The sequence below is a fragment of the Capra hircus genome, chromosome 8, assembly GCF_001704415.2.
Source record: "Capra hircus breed San Clemente chromosome 8, ASM170441v1, whole genome shotgun sequence".
Lineage (NCBI taxonomy): Eukaryota > Metazoa > Chordata > Mammalia > Artiodactyla > Bovidae > Capra > Capra hircus.
The window spans coordinates 70,499,371-70,513,237 of record NC_030815.1 but is presented as its reverse complement, the minus strand read 5'-3'; the positions used below and the strand labels follow the sequence as shown (position 1 = coordinate 70,513,237).

At 48.7% G+C, this 13,867-nt stretch overlaps 1 protein-coding gene across 3 annotated transcripts in view; it reads right to left on the bottom strand.

The window, feature by feature from the left end:
• The window catches only part of SLC25A37 (solute carrier family 25 member 37), a 46,155-nt gene that overhangs the window by 15,401 nt on the left and 16,887 nt on the right, over positions 1-13,867 (bottom strand). The window contains exon 1 of one of the 3 annotated variants that reach the window (XM_018052337.1): positions 11,133-11,423. The exons of the other annotated variants lie outside the window; for them this stretch is intronic. The gene's annotated coding sequence lies outside the window, so the exon portion shown is untranslated. Of the gene's footprint in view, positions 1-11,132; positions 11,424-13,867 lie in introns of those variants that run through there. 3 annotated transcript variants of the gene reach the window in all.

Genomic DNA, 13,867 nt, shown 5'->3' with positions numbered 1-13,867 from the left:
CGTATAACATGGGCTTCAAGTGCTGGGTGGAGAGAAGAGCTGGCTCAGCACCTGCCTTTTCTGCTGGGAGACTGTGGCCTAGAATGGGAGAGGGATTTGCCCAAGAGTCACAGATCTGTGTCCCTCAGAAAAGAAGGGGACACGCTGGGCCTCGGAGGGAGCCCTCAGACCTCCCTGCATATCCCACGAAGGACAGCCCAGCCTGGCCCCAGCTTCCACAGCATCTCTGGGCCACTGTCCTCCACCTGACCTGGACACAGCTGGGGATTCCCAACCTTTCTTTCTGAATCCCTCAAAAATAAAAACCAAGTAATAAGAAAACTTCTCCTAACATGCAGCACTTCCAGGACCAGAAAAAGATAATGGGAAATCTATCCATCCATCCGTTCAAATGCAGTTGCCATGCTCCTCCTCAGAGGCAGGCGTGATAGGAAGGCAGGCAGGGAGGGGCGTGCACAGGGCTCCAAGTTCATGGTGTGAACGAACAAACATGATGAGTGGGCACTGCTCCCATAAAGGAACGAGGGCTGCATTCCAGAAGGTCACTCAGGAATCTCTGCTCCAGATCCCTTCCGGGAAAAAGGATAGAAGGTTTAAACACCCAGGAAGTGCTAGGAAAATGCCAATGTTAGCATCTGCCACCCAGTGGTGGCTGTTTCAGCATTAGATATCAAGTTGGTGAGTTTAATTCCCTCCCATCTGCCAAATGTTTCCAAGTAGCACTGACATCATCAACAAACCACAAAGCTGGACTTTGGGACCCACCCCCAGCCCTCTCTCTGTCTTCTAAGCCCTTCAGCCACCCACCCATGGGTGCAAGGCCCTCCCCCTGCAGCCCATTTCTACCCATGGTCCATCCACAGCACTGTATGTGGGATCTATCTGCTGTGGACGCCCCAGCCCCCTTGCACAGCTGCCTGGGCCAGAGACTGCAGCCAAGAGCCGGTTCCCACACAGGCCAGGAGGGAAAGGCTTTTTTGGGGCACTTTCTAAATTTTTTTAGCTTTTCTTTTTTGTGGAGAAAGGATTGTCTTCCAGAGCAAAGCCACAAACCTCATCGAGGGCTTGGAAAGCCCTATCTCGCCTTCCAGAATCCTTAGGAGGCATGTATAGCAGATGAAGAAACCCAAACCACATCAAGGGAACCAACGCACAGTAAAACGTTCAGCACTTGATTTCAAAACAGCAGCGTCCTGACTCGGACGGAACCTGTGGCCTCATTATATTCATTATAGGGGATGGACTTCCGGTGATGCTTCCTACAGTCACACCCTGGCCCTTTGAAAACATGTGCAGAAATCATAAAAACTCAGACGTGAGGATACTGCCAGCATCACTCCCCACACATGAACCAGGATCAGAGCAACACAGGAAATCCTGTAAGACCAGGGTCCCCAACCTCCAGGGCTTAATGCCTGATTATCTGAAGTGCGTACCTGCGTGCTAAGTCGCTTCAGCCATGTCCAGCTCTTTGTGACCCCCTGGGCTGTAGCCTGCCAGGCTCCTCTGTCCGTGGGATTCTCCAGGCAAGAACACTGGAGAGGGTTGCCATGCCGTCCTCTAGCAGAATCTTCCCAACCGAGGGATTGAACCTGGGTTATATTTCCAAGTTCAAAATTCCAAATGGTGTCTTTTTATGTCTCTCAAGTTGGCAAAAGTGGATACATAGGAGAATATACTTTGTTTCTGTTTTTTTTTAATCAAAAGGAAAACTTAGGAACCAGAAAGAGAAAAATGACTCCTCTAAAGCAGCCCTTCCTTGCTTCCCGCACCCTGCAAAAAATGGGGGGCTGTTGGGAGAATGCATATCAGAAGCACGTGGGGGTTGATGTATGGGGAGGTCCAGGCATTTGCATTCTGAAAGCCTCTGTTGAGAACCCCTACATGGGAGACATCATTTTGCTGACGAAAGTCCATACAGTCAAAGTTATGGATTTTCTAGTAGTCATGTTCGAATGTGAGAGTTGGACCATAAAGAAATCTGAGCAAAGAAGAACTGATGCTTTGAAATCGTGGTGCTGAAGAAGACTCGTGAGAGTCCCATGGACAGCAAGGAGATTAAACAAGTCAATCCGAGAGGAAATCAACCCTGAATATTCATTAGTCAGAGAAGGACTGACACTGAAGCTGAAGCTCCAATACCTTGGCCACCTGATGCAAAGAGCCAACTCATCAGGAAAAGTCCCCTGATGCTGGGAATAAAGGAGAAAAGTGCGGCAAAGATGAGATGGTTGGATGGCATCACCAACTCAATGGACATGAGTTTGAGCAAACTCCGGGAGATAGTGAAGGACAGAGGAGTCTGGCAAGTTGCAGTCCATGGGGTCACGAAGAGTCAGACACAACTGAACAACAACATGGGAGCAGCCAAAGGGCCGGCTCACTGGAAACCAGGTAGAAAAGGTGAACAGAAAATGAGGTGAGAGGTGGTGGGAACACGTTTCCGGCTAAATCAGGCATCACTGTCCCTGCCTCGCCTATAGGAAGGCCCAGACCTCCCAGAGTTTCAGGTGGCCCCAGTGTCGGGAGAGGGTGGGTTCACACATAAGGGAGGAAACCTTCAGGCCCAAGCTGCCTTTTCACTTATTTCCCATGGGGCCCAATGTTCACCAGAGGCACACTTGCTCTTTTCATCAGACCAACCAGCCTCATATGCTCCTGATTATCTGCTGCCTCTACAGCTCAGGGCCTGGACTGCAAAGGACCCCGGTCATCTGTCATTCACACACATCGTCAGAACACAATCCTGCAAGTTTCAGGCCCACTAGAAGTGTACTTAAGAGGTGCTGGTATTTCTAGAGACAAAAGGATTAAGCGATGATACCACTTACATGTGGAACCTAAAAAATAATACGGATGAACTGACTTATAAAATAGAAACAGACTCACAGACATAGAAAACAAACTATGGTTCCCAAAGGGGAAAGTGGAGGAGAGGGATAAATTAGGAGTTTGGGATTAACAGATACACACTACTATATATAAAATAGATAAGCAACAAAGACCTACTGTATAACACAGGGAATAATATCTTATAATAGCCTATAATGGAAACAAATCTGAAAAATATATATATATATTGCTGTACACCTGAAACTAACGCAATATTGTAAATTACATAGTAAACTAACACAATGTTGTAAGTCAAGTATACTTCAAATAAAACAAAACAAAACAGGATTAACTGAAGAGCTCCCCTGATGCATTTGGTAGAAATACACAAATTCCACCAAGACAACCCAAACCAAGTTCCTCCTCGGCCTCCCAGTGAAAAAGCCACAGCACCAGACACTACTTCTCTTGGTAACAGGCCACAAACCCCAGAGCACCTTCGACCCAGAAAGGGTGGCAGAAGAGGGGTTAGTTCAGCTTTACCTGGAAAGAAGGATGGTATTCACACTGGCAAGAAATGGAGCTGTCACTGTAATCTCTTTCACACTGTTTTATTTTTGACTTAGCCGTAGGTGTCACTTTGATTGAAAAAACGAAGTGTAAACGGAACAGAGAAAGAGAATATTCTGGCTGAGGGAGCTGTGAATGGGCGAGTGGGTCTGGGGAACGGAGGCGGGCCTGGCCAGAGGGCACGTGTCAGAGGATGCAGATGTGGATGGAGGAGCCTGGAACTCAGGAGAGCGGCTGAACACTAGATGATGGGTGAACACATGTTTGCTGGGGCTTCCTGGGTGACTCAGCAGTAAAGGGTCCACCTGCCAATGCAGGAGCCTCGGGTTCCATCCTTGGTCCAGGAAGATCCCCTGGAGAAGGAAACGGCAACCCAGTCCAGTATTCTTGCCTGGAGAGCTCCATGGACAGAGGAGCCTGGCGGGCTGCCGTCCATGGGGTCGAAAAAGAGTAAGACAAGAGTTAGCAGCTAAACAACGACACACACTTGCTGGCTGGGAGGAAAGGCAGCTCGGGGCTGGACTAGCGGTGGCCCTGCCTGAAGAGCTTGCTAAGGTGTTTGGAATTTACTTTCCAGTCAAGTGTTTTCCATGGTTACGTCCCTCACTTGACACAAGAGTCGCACAGAAGGCAAGCCAGCTGGGACCTGCCACATCTGAGCCACCAGGGAAGCCCTGAAGGGCTGTGCGGCCTTAGGCAAACTGCTTTACTTCTCTGAGCCCCAGTGCCTCTATACATAAATAATTATAATAATTAAGCAGTCACATCACCAGCTAACTCTACCCACTTTACAGACAAAAAAACTGAGGCACAGAAGGATAAGCGACTGGCCCCAAGGTCACAGAGTACAGAAAGGACTGGAAGTCAGATGGACTGGCTCCAGACCATGCCCTTAACCACCAGGCTACACGACCCCCACCTCATGAAAATGTGGGGAAAGGTCACTTATGACCTGCAGCGTCCCCCTCATCTCTGATGTGCCCTGCTTCTGTGCTGTGCTGTGCTTAGTTGCTCAGTAGTGTCTGCCTCTTTGTGACCCCAAAGACTGTAGCCCACCAGGCTCCTCTGTCCATGGGGATTCTCCAGACAAGAATACTGGAGTGGGTTGCTATGCCCTCCTCCAGGGGATCTTCCCAACCCAGGGACTGAACTCAGGTCTCCCACACAGCATACAGATTCTTTACCGTCTAAGCCACCAGAGATGCCACCCCACTTCTACGACTGTGCTAAGTCACATGTACACCAGCTCAAGTACACAACCTTTTAAAGATCAAGTAGCCTTGATGCCTCAAAGACACCTAAATCCTTGATGCGGAAGTCCACGAAGGGCCAGGGGCAGAGGGTTGAGGGGTGGAAGGCTCTATATCCAGACGGTATTTACAGGCCATCAGAATCGAGTCCCTTGGAGGTCACACAGCATCATTCTTCTCCAACTCTGGCCATCAGCCTCACCACTAGGCTCACACAGAACAGGGTACTAGCAGCTAGTTCAACATGAACTCACCTCCTGGAAAAGACCCTGAATCACCTGTCCATTCAGGCTGTGGGCTGGAAAGACACCCTGACCAACAATGAATGTCCGGCACTCGGCTGAGATTCAAAAACGTGAGACGAAATGCTCCAGTGGCCAGGCTGCTTGCAAGGAAGAATTTCACTCACCTGGCCTCCCAGAGGCCTCCCCAGACTCAGTGGCCTTGTGTATGTCATTGGCTTAAAAACACCCCACCCACAAGTGAGGACAAGACATCAGGGGCAGAACTGGAAAAACGCCTCGTTCGCCCAAGTGTTCTGACTTCCTGGCATCCAGGCAAATTTGCTAAGCCACCACTGCGCACTGAAGAAGAAGTTTAATACAAGTGTCCCCATGGAAGTGACCTGGGAGCACACTCAGAGCACCAGCACGTTGACTGTGTGTGGAAGACGCAGAGTCCAGACGGTCCCACTCCCTACTTCAGCCCCCAAGCTCAGCCATCACCTGTTCTGCATGACAGGGGTGGGGAGGGGATTTCCTCTGGGCTTCCATCTGATTTCAGAGCTCTCCCGTCGCACCCATCCAGTTCACACAACGCTGCCTCGCTGATGGGGGAAAAGTTGTGTGACTTGCCTATGCCACTAGAGGTGGTCACCACTGCACCAGGACAGGACAGCTCTCCAGCTCCCAGATCCTGCCCACCTGACCCTCCTTCAGCTGTTATTTTTCTATAAAAATCCCAATCGGGGAATCTCAAAGAAATGTCATTCAATCAGACAGTGCCTGGGGTCTGAAGTTCATCCATTCAGTCACCCATCCCATACTGAGCCCTGACAACATGCCAGACTCCGTTCTTAGGATCTGGGGACACAGTAATGGCCCCATCCTCAACCACTGCACTATTTTTGAGCTGCACATGTTTGGTGAAGTTACTAAAATTCTTTGCCTTTCAGTGGCCTCATGGGAGAAAATCTCTACTTCATACGCTTCTGGAAATGAATAACAAACACGTGTCTCTTGTGTCTCCTGCAAAGGTGAATTCTTTACCACTAGCTCCACCTGGGAAGTCAAAATGAGAAAATATAGTAAGTACATTACTTTGTGGACATCACTTTGCTGACAAAGGTCCGTCTAGTCAGAGCTATGGTTTTTCCAAGAGTCATGTACAGATGTGAGAGTTGAACCATAAAGAAGGCTGAGCACCAAAGAATTGATGCTTTTGAATTGTGATGTAGGAGAAGACTCTTGAGAGTCCCTTAGACAGCAGGAAATCCACCCTGAGTATTCATTGGAAGGACTGATGCTGAAACTCCAGTACTTGGCCACCTGATGTAAAGAGCTGACTCTTTGGAAAAGACCCTGATGCTGGGAAAGATTGAGGGCAGGAGGAGAAGGGAGCGACAGAGGATGAGATGGTTGGATGGCATCATCAACTCAATGGATATGAGTTTGAGCAAACTCCTGGAGATAGTAGAGGACAGGGAAGCCTGGCGTGCTGTAGTCCTTGGGGTTGTAAAGAGTCAGACACGACTTGGCAACTGAACAACAAAAAAAAAGCACATTAACCACCTAGCACAGTAGAGGAGATGCTTGGTAAATGTGACCATTACTAAAAGTTTTTGTAAAAGGGCTCCAGCAAGTATGGAATCACCTATGTTAATACAAATGTCTTTCAAATATCATTAAGAACCACCACCCAAACTAGCTTAATCTTGCCTAGATAGGAGATGTGGGTATTTTTCCCTGCTTGCTCATAAAAGGCTGTTTGGCACAAAGGATGTTCATTACAGGCTTGAACTGAATCATGAAGACTACAGAATCAGATAGGCCAAAAATTAAACAGAGCCCAGGGTCCCAGAAGGAAGCTACCAGCCACAAGGCACTGAGGACTCCAGGCCACAGTTCCTACAACCTGACAATAAAGGGACAGGGCATTTTCCTAGAAGTCCAGTGGTTAGGACTCTGAACTTCCACTGCCGGGGGCACAGGTTTGATCCCTGGTCCAGAACTAAGATCCTGCATGCCACATGGTGTGGTAAAATAAATAAAAATAAAGGGCTGGGGGCTTTCCTGGTGGTCCAGTGGCAAGAAATCTGCCTGCCAACACCGGAGACACAGGTTGATCCCCCTTCTGGGAAGAATCCAACAGCTAAGCCTGTGCAACACAACTACTGAGCTTGTGCTCTAGAGCCCATTCTCTGCAACAAGAGAAGCCTGCGCACTGAAACTGCAAAGCACCCCCACTCACTGCCACTGGAGAAAGCCTGCGAGTAGCCATGAAGACCCAGCACAGCCAAAAATAAATAAATAAATATTTTTTAAAAAGCAATAAAGCAATAGCAATGGAATCCCCACCCTAACCCCCTTCGACCAGAAAGAGGCTTGACAAAGGAGGTGGCCCTGTGGTTTCCAATGGAGTCCAGACCCTCAAAGACCAATGGAACAGGCTCTGGAGCCCCACGTGACCTACATCCCAGCCCGGCAGCTTCCTCCTCCCACCTTTGCACCTTTGGCAAGTTACTCAATCCCTCCTACTCTGTTTCCTTCTCTGGAAATGGCGCTCATCGCAGCAGCCACCTTCTAGTCTCTGTGAAGATTAAAAACTACAATGAATGAAAAGCCCTTTGCCTGGGGTCTGGCATCCAGCTGCTGGGGCTTTTATTTACATTTTTGGTTCTTTTTGGTGGGGGTGTTAGTCACTCAGTCGCGTCTGACTCTTTGCACCATAGACTGTAGCCTGCCAGGCTCCTCTGTCCATGGAATTCTCCAGGCAAGAATATTGGAGGGGGTAGCCATTTCCTTCTCCAGGGAATCTTCCCAACCAGGGATTGAACCCAGGTATCCTGCATTGCAGGCAGATTTCCTGAGCCACCAGGGAATTCCCAATTTGGTGGTGGTGGGGAGGAGATACATAGCAAATTCCTAGGAAGATGTCATTTGTACTTGAATTCCTTCACAAGATGACCACCTCCTAGAGAAGGATGCCCCCAGAATCCACCCTGGTTGGAAGCAACACCCCACAAATCACTGCCTATTTGGATGAGATGACCTGAGCCATTGTTGGGAATGACTGGCAGCCCTTACGTTCCCGCTGCCTCTCTTAACAGAAGAGAATCTGAAGCCCAGGAAAGTGAGGGGATTTGCACATAGAAGCCTCTAAGGGTCTCGGTCCCTCCCACCCAACCTCCCTTTGCTCCCTAATTCTAAATGAATGGAACCTGCTGCTTACATTAATCCTGATTATATAAGGAAGGAAACTTGGAGAGTCAGAGAGGAGGGAGGGAAAAGCTAGTGTCAACTTACACTAGTGCAAAGGGCCCAAGATGAAAGAGCTGCAGAAAGTTCACCAAGAGCCCAGGACAATTCAGACCTTTAACTGGTGCTGAAGTCCAGGGCCCCTGCCAGGGTAAGGCCCTTAAGTGCCAAGGTTCCCTGACACTGCTGACTGGCACCCATTCCTGTACGGTCACCAGAGGGTGAAGGTCCTCCCCAGTGCTCAAGCACCTGCCACCCTCTGAACTGCAAAGAAACAGGCAGCTGGGGCCACACTGAGCTACAGGACCGGGCACAGGGCGTCTGCTCCCTCCACTGTGCTCTACCCGTAGGTGGGGCAGGCTCTCAGGCCCCTCAGATTCTGGGCATAAATAAACCCACATGGTACTGCCGGGCACAGATATTTTCAAGAATGTCTCACTTTCCCAAACAAGGGCAATCCCCCCAAATGTTCTCACACAGAAAGGAGAGAGTCTTGAGCCGAGAGTCAGAAAACCTAAGTTCCCATCCAGCCTTGCCAACAAGTCCCTAAGGAACTCCTGGCTGGGTATCCGCAGGAATTCCCACCAGCAGGTAAACCCGAGATGTGGGAGATTTCCTCTGTCTAATCACCCATCCATTACAATTGCAAATACTTGTCTAATGAATGGGCTCCCCCAGTGGTGCTAGTGGTAAAGAACCCACCTGTCAATACAGGAGACAGATGAGACATGAGTTCAATCCCTGGGTCAAGAAGATCCCCTAGAGGAGGGCATGGCAACCCCTGCCAGTATTCTTGCCTGGAGAATCCAACGGACAGAGAAGCCTGGTGGGCTACAGTCCGTAGGGTCGTACAGAGTGGGACACGACTAAAGTTGACTTAGCACGCGCACACACCCAGTGAATAGAGTCACTAGATGATCTCTAAGACTAAGTCTTAGTCTGATCCTAGATGGTCTCTAAGTCTTAGAGATCTTAAGTCAGAGTCTCTAAGTGTTAGAATTTCTAAGTCTCTTTTTGACTTCTAACATTCTAAATCTATAAAGCCACTCAAGAGTCCTTTGGAAAACAAATGCTTGGGAGGAGAAGTGTTTAATTTGATGCGTGTGTGTTTAATAAGTGCTTGTGTGCTCAGTTGCTAACTCGTTTCCAAGTCTTTGCAACCCCATGGACCGTGGCCCACCAAGCTCCTCTGTCCATGGGGTTTTCCAGGCAAGAATACTGGAGTGGGTTACCATTTTCTTCTCCAGGGGATCTTTCTGACCCAGGGACTGAACCCACATCTTTTGCATCTCCTGCATTGGCAGGCAGATTCTTTATCACTGAGCCACCAGTAAATGTACGTTATGTTATATACTATACATACTATAGAACCGCAGCTTAAAAACACTTGTATTGGACTTCCCTGGTGACACAGTGGATAAGAATCCACCTGCCAATGGAGGAGACACGGGTTCCATCCTTGGTCCGGGAAGATTCCACATGCCTCAAAGCAACTAAGCGCATGCACCGCAACTATTGAGCCCAAACACCCTATGCTCTGCAGTAAGAGAAGCCACTGCAATGAGAAGCCTGTGCACCAAAACAAAGAGGAGCTCCCCTCGCCACTACTAGAGAAAGCTCATACAAAGCACTGAAGACCCAGAACAGCCAAAAATAAAAAATAGACAAATAAAAATTTTAAACACTGTATTAAAAAAAAAAAAAGAATTCCAGCAGAGATTAGAACCCATGTGCATTGCCAATGGGAGTGTAAAAAGGTGCAGCCCCTATGGAAAACAGTATGGAAGTTCCTTAAATAATTAAAAACAGAACTATCATATGATCCAGCCATCCCACCTCTGGGTATAGATCCAGAAGAACTGAAAGCCGAGTCCCAGAGACATATATAGATATACACACACACACCCCACGTTCACAGCAGTATTCTTCAAAATAGCCAAAAACTGGAAGCAACCCAAGTGCCCATCCATGGATGAATGAATAAACAAAAGGTGATATTATCCATGCAATGGTATACTATTCAGCCGCAAGAAGGAAAGAAATTCTGACCTGTGCTACAACACAGACGAATGTCAAAGACATGATGCTAAGTGAAATAAACTGGTCACAAAAAGACAAACACTGTATGACTGCACTTAGATGCGGTATCTGGAATAGTCAAATGCAAAGTGACAGACAGTAGAATGGTGGTTGCCAGGGGGCTGGGGACAATGAGGCGATGCTGTTTAATGGGGACAGTTTCAGTTTGCAAAGATGAGAAAAGTTCTGGAGGTGGAGGGGGATGATGGTGGTACTATAATGTCGACATACCAAAAAAAAAAAAAAAAAATAATGTCGATATACCACAGTAGTGAAATGCACACTGAAAAAAGGCTAAGATGGCAAGTTTTATATGTATTTTAACCACAACTTTTTAAATTTTAAGACATTTTTTAATTTAAAATGATTTTTCTAATAACCACAATTTTTAAACACTAACAATCTAATCAATAGCTCACTCCACATGCATTTCTGAAATCACAGTCTGAAGTCTGGCCACAATCCAATAGTTCCCTGAGGTTTCCTTGAACACCTGGGAGAGCAGTTTGGGGTTTGTTTATCTGTTTGGTGAAGGCAGTCAGGAGTCTCAAATGCACCATATAATCCCCATGGACACAGTAACATTCCCAGCCTAGAGGAAGTACCTGGAAATTCCACCCAAGATGGAACGAAGGCAGAAGCTTTGACGGAAGACAGAAAGGCTTTGGGGCTTCCCAGGTGGCACTGTGGTAAAAAATCTGCCTGCCAATGGAGAAGATGCAAGAGACATGGGTTCCATCTCTGGGTTGGGAAGATCCCCTGGAGGAGGGCATGGTAATCCACTCCTATATTCTTGCCTGGAGAATCCCATGGACAGAGGAGCCTGGTGGGCTCCACTCCATGGGGTTGCAAAGAGTCAGACACAACTGAGAAACTAAACACACACACAACAGAAAGGCTTAAGATGCAGAGCTGGGATGCTCACCCTTTTCCACAGGCTGGAGGTCAGTACACATAGGCCTGTCCCAGCCCAAGGCCATCACGCCAGGAAGCAGTATCCCACCTGTTCAGGTGTGGCAGTAGCTGCCAAAAACCAGCCACACGTTTGTATCTGAGAGATTGGGTGACCACACAGGTGGTTCCTGCCCTGCCTTCAGAGCCAGGGAGCAGAGGTGGCCAACTCAGGGCTGTGGGTGACAGCTCTCCCGGATCCACCCTGGACAGACTCAGAGAGCCGGGTACCTCACAAGCCCCATGCACAGTTCCCCAGTCAAGAGTGGTCCTGCCAGCTTTTGCAAGACCGGCTTCCACACCCTTCCACAGAGACCACACCTTCCAAAGGAAGCCTCACGATTAGCCTATTATCCACAGGAAAAACAATCTTTTCAAAGCTACCCTGTCGCCAGCCTTCTCTTGCTCATTCCTCTACTACTAATTATGTCAGGTGATGCATCTGCATGCCTGCCTCCTATTAAAGTCTGAGAGAAACACAAAGAAGAGGCAGCCTCAGATGCTGTGATCTCTGTGCCCCAGCACTGTGCTTTACTGCAACAGACACTCAAGAACTGAGGGGCTTCCCTGGGGGCTCAGTGGTAAAGAATCTGTCTGCCAATGCAGGAGACACGGGTTCAATCCCTGGTCCCAGAGGATCCCACATGCCATGGGGCAACTAAGCCTGTGGACTACGACTACTGAGCCTGTGCTCCGTAACAAGAGAAGTCACCGAAATGAGAGTAGCCCCCGCTCACCTCAACTAGAGAGAAGCCTGCACATCAACAAAGGCCTAGCACAGCCAAAAATAAATAAACAATAACAATACATCATCAATGGAGGAGGGCTCTGAGGTGCACTGTATTTCATTCACAAAGCAGGCATTTTAAGGCCCAGATGCACTCTCCTCCCCAAACGGCCATCTGCTTGCTGAGCATCTATGTCCCACGGAGCGAGGCATTTCATGTTTTCTGGGGCCTAACACGCAGGATAAGAGCCTAGGATATGAGCCCAGTGAGAGCCAAGCTCCAGAGTTGAGGGGAACACCAGAGGGCGAAGGACGGGCCGCAGGGAAATTTTCCAGACATTACTGAAGCCAGATTTCCCACAAACACTGCTGTCAAATCAGCCCCGTAAGGCTGAAAGATTTACATGCAGGCGGGGCCAGGTCACAGCTGGAGGGGATGTTCTCCCGTTTCTTCACAGACCCTTCCTACCAGACAAAAACAGAGAAAGAGGACAAAAGACCAGAACCACCAGGCTTGACGTGCTAAAGGTCTCAGAGGAAAGATGCCAAAGGTAACATCCTGAACACTCACCTTTCAGTCTCCAAAATCCACTTGCATGTACTACTTTCTGCACAGACAAATTATTTTCTAAGTTCAAGGGGAGCTATTTTTGTTTCCCTGGATGCTGAAGAGAATGGCAAGAACGTTTGATCCTGGATGAGATTTCATACCAATGAAAACCCTCATCCTGGAAACAGAGCTCAGGTGTATGATTTAAACCAAAGTCGAATGACAAGAAGGGTCTCCAGAAGGGAGGAGAGATGAATGGGTGCTGGGGATGAAGGAGAGCGGCCAGACTACAGGAGTCTCGTGTTGGTAAAACAGGGTCATTCTACTAACAGATTCTCCCAACAACAAACAGTGTGCTGCTAGGGGAGCTGGGGATGCTTGGGGTAGGCAGAGAGTCCCTGCCTTCAAGGAGGTTATAGTCTAGGAGGGGCGGGAAAGAGCAAACCAAAAATCATACAAATAAAAAGTTACAAACTAAGGGGGTGACAGAGGATGAAATGGTTGAAATCGACTCAATGGACATGAGTTTGAGCAAACTCCAGGAGATAGGGAAGGACAGGGCCGCCTAGAGTGCTGCAGTCCCTGGGGTTGCAAAGAGTCGGACACAACTGAGCAACTGAACGACAACAGCAAACCATCCCGAAGTAAAGGACAAGGTAAAGATGCTGTGACAGCAAAGGCAGGGATCGAGTTTAGGTTCGAGGGTCCCGGAAGCAACTTTGAAGGAGTGGCCGGAAGCCTGGGGGAGTCACGCAGAAAGAAGCACGGAAGAAGGGGGCCATCTTGCAGGTACCTGCAGGTGGGATGTGAACAGAGGCCCCGAGGAAGGTGATGTCACTGCAGCCAGCTGGATGCCAGGAGCACAACGCAGCCTGTGCTGAGCCCTGAAAAGAGGACAGTCAGCTGACCGTCTATGCAATGTTTCAGTCTCTTTGGTTCTGATCTGAACACAAGCCACGGGGAGTGATGGTGTTCCCGTCACCGTGATGGGAGTGGCGGCAGCAAGCCTTCCAAGGTAAGGAGTGGCCCCTTCATCCTGTCATTCCCACCAAAGTTCACCCAAAATGCCCCGGCTGTCTGGGCTCACCCATCCTTGCTGCTGGCAAAGCTGGGTGACCGTGGCTGTGCCGGCTGACCCCTCGATGACTCAGCTTCCTGGTAGTGAGCTCATAAAACGGCCCAGGCAGGAAGGAGTCAGAGAGCTATAAACAGAGCCTTCCAGAAGCATCGGCTACATGGCTCCCCCCACCCCGATTCCACGGTGGGACTGTGGCCATTCAGCATTTCTAGAATTGTCTGAATGAACAGTTCACAGTCTTCTAGTGTTGCAGTTAAAGGTTTCAAGTAAATTAAATAGACTACCATTTCTTGGCAGATACCCTAGGAAACAAGGTCCCCCAAAAGTATTTGGGCATCTAGTTCTTTTCCTGCT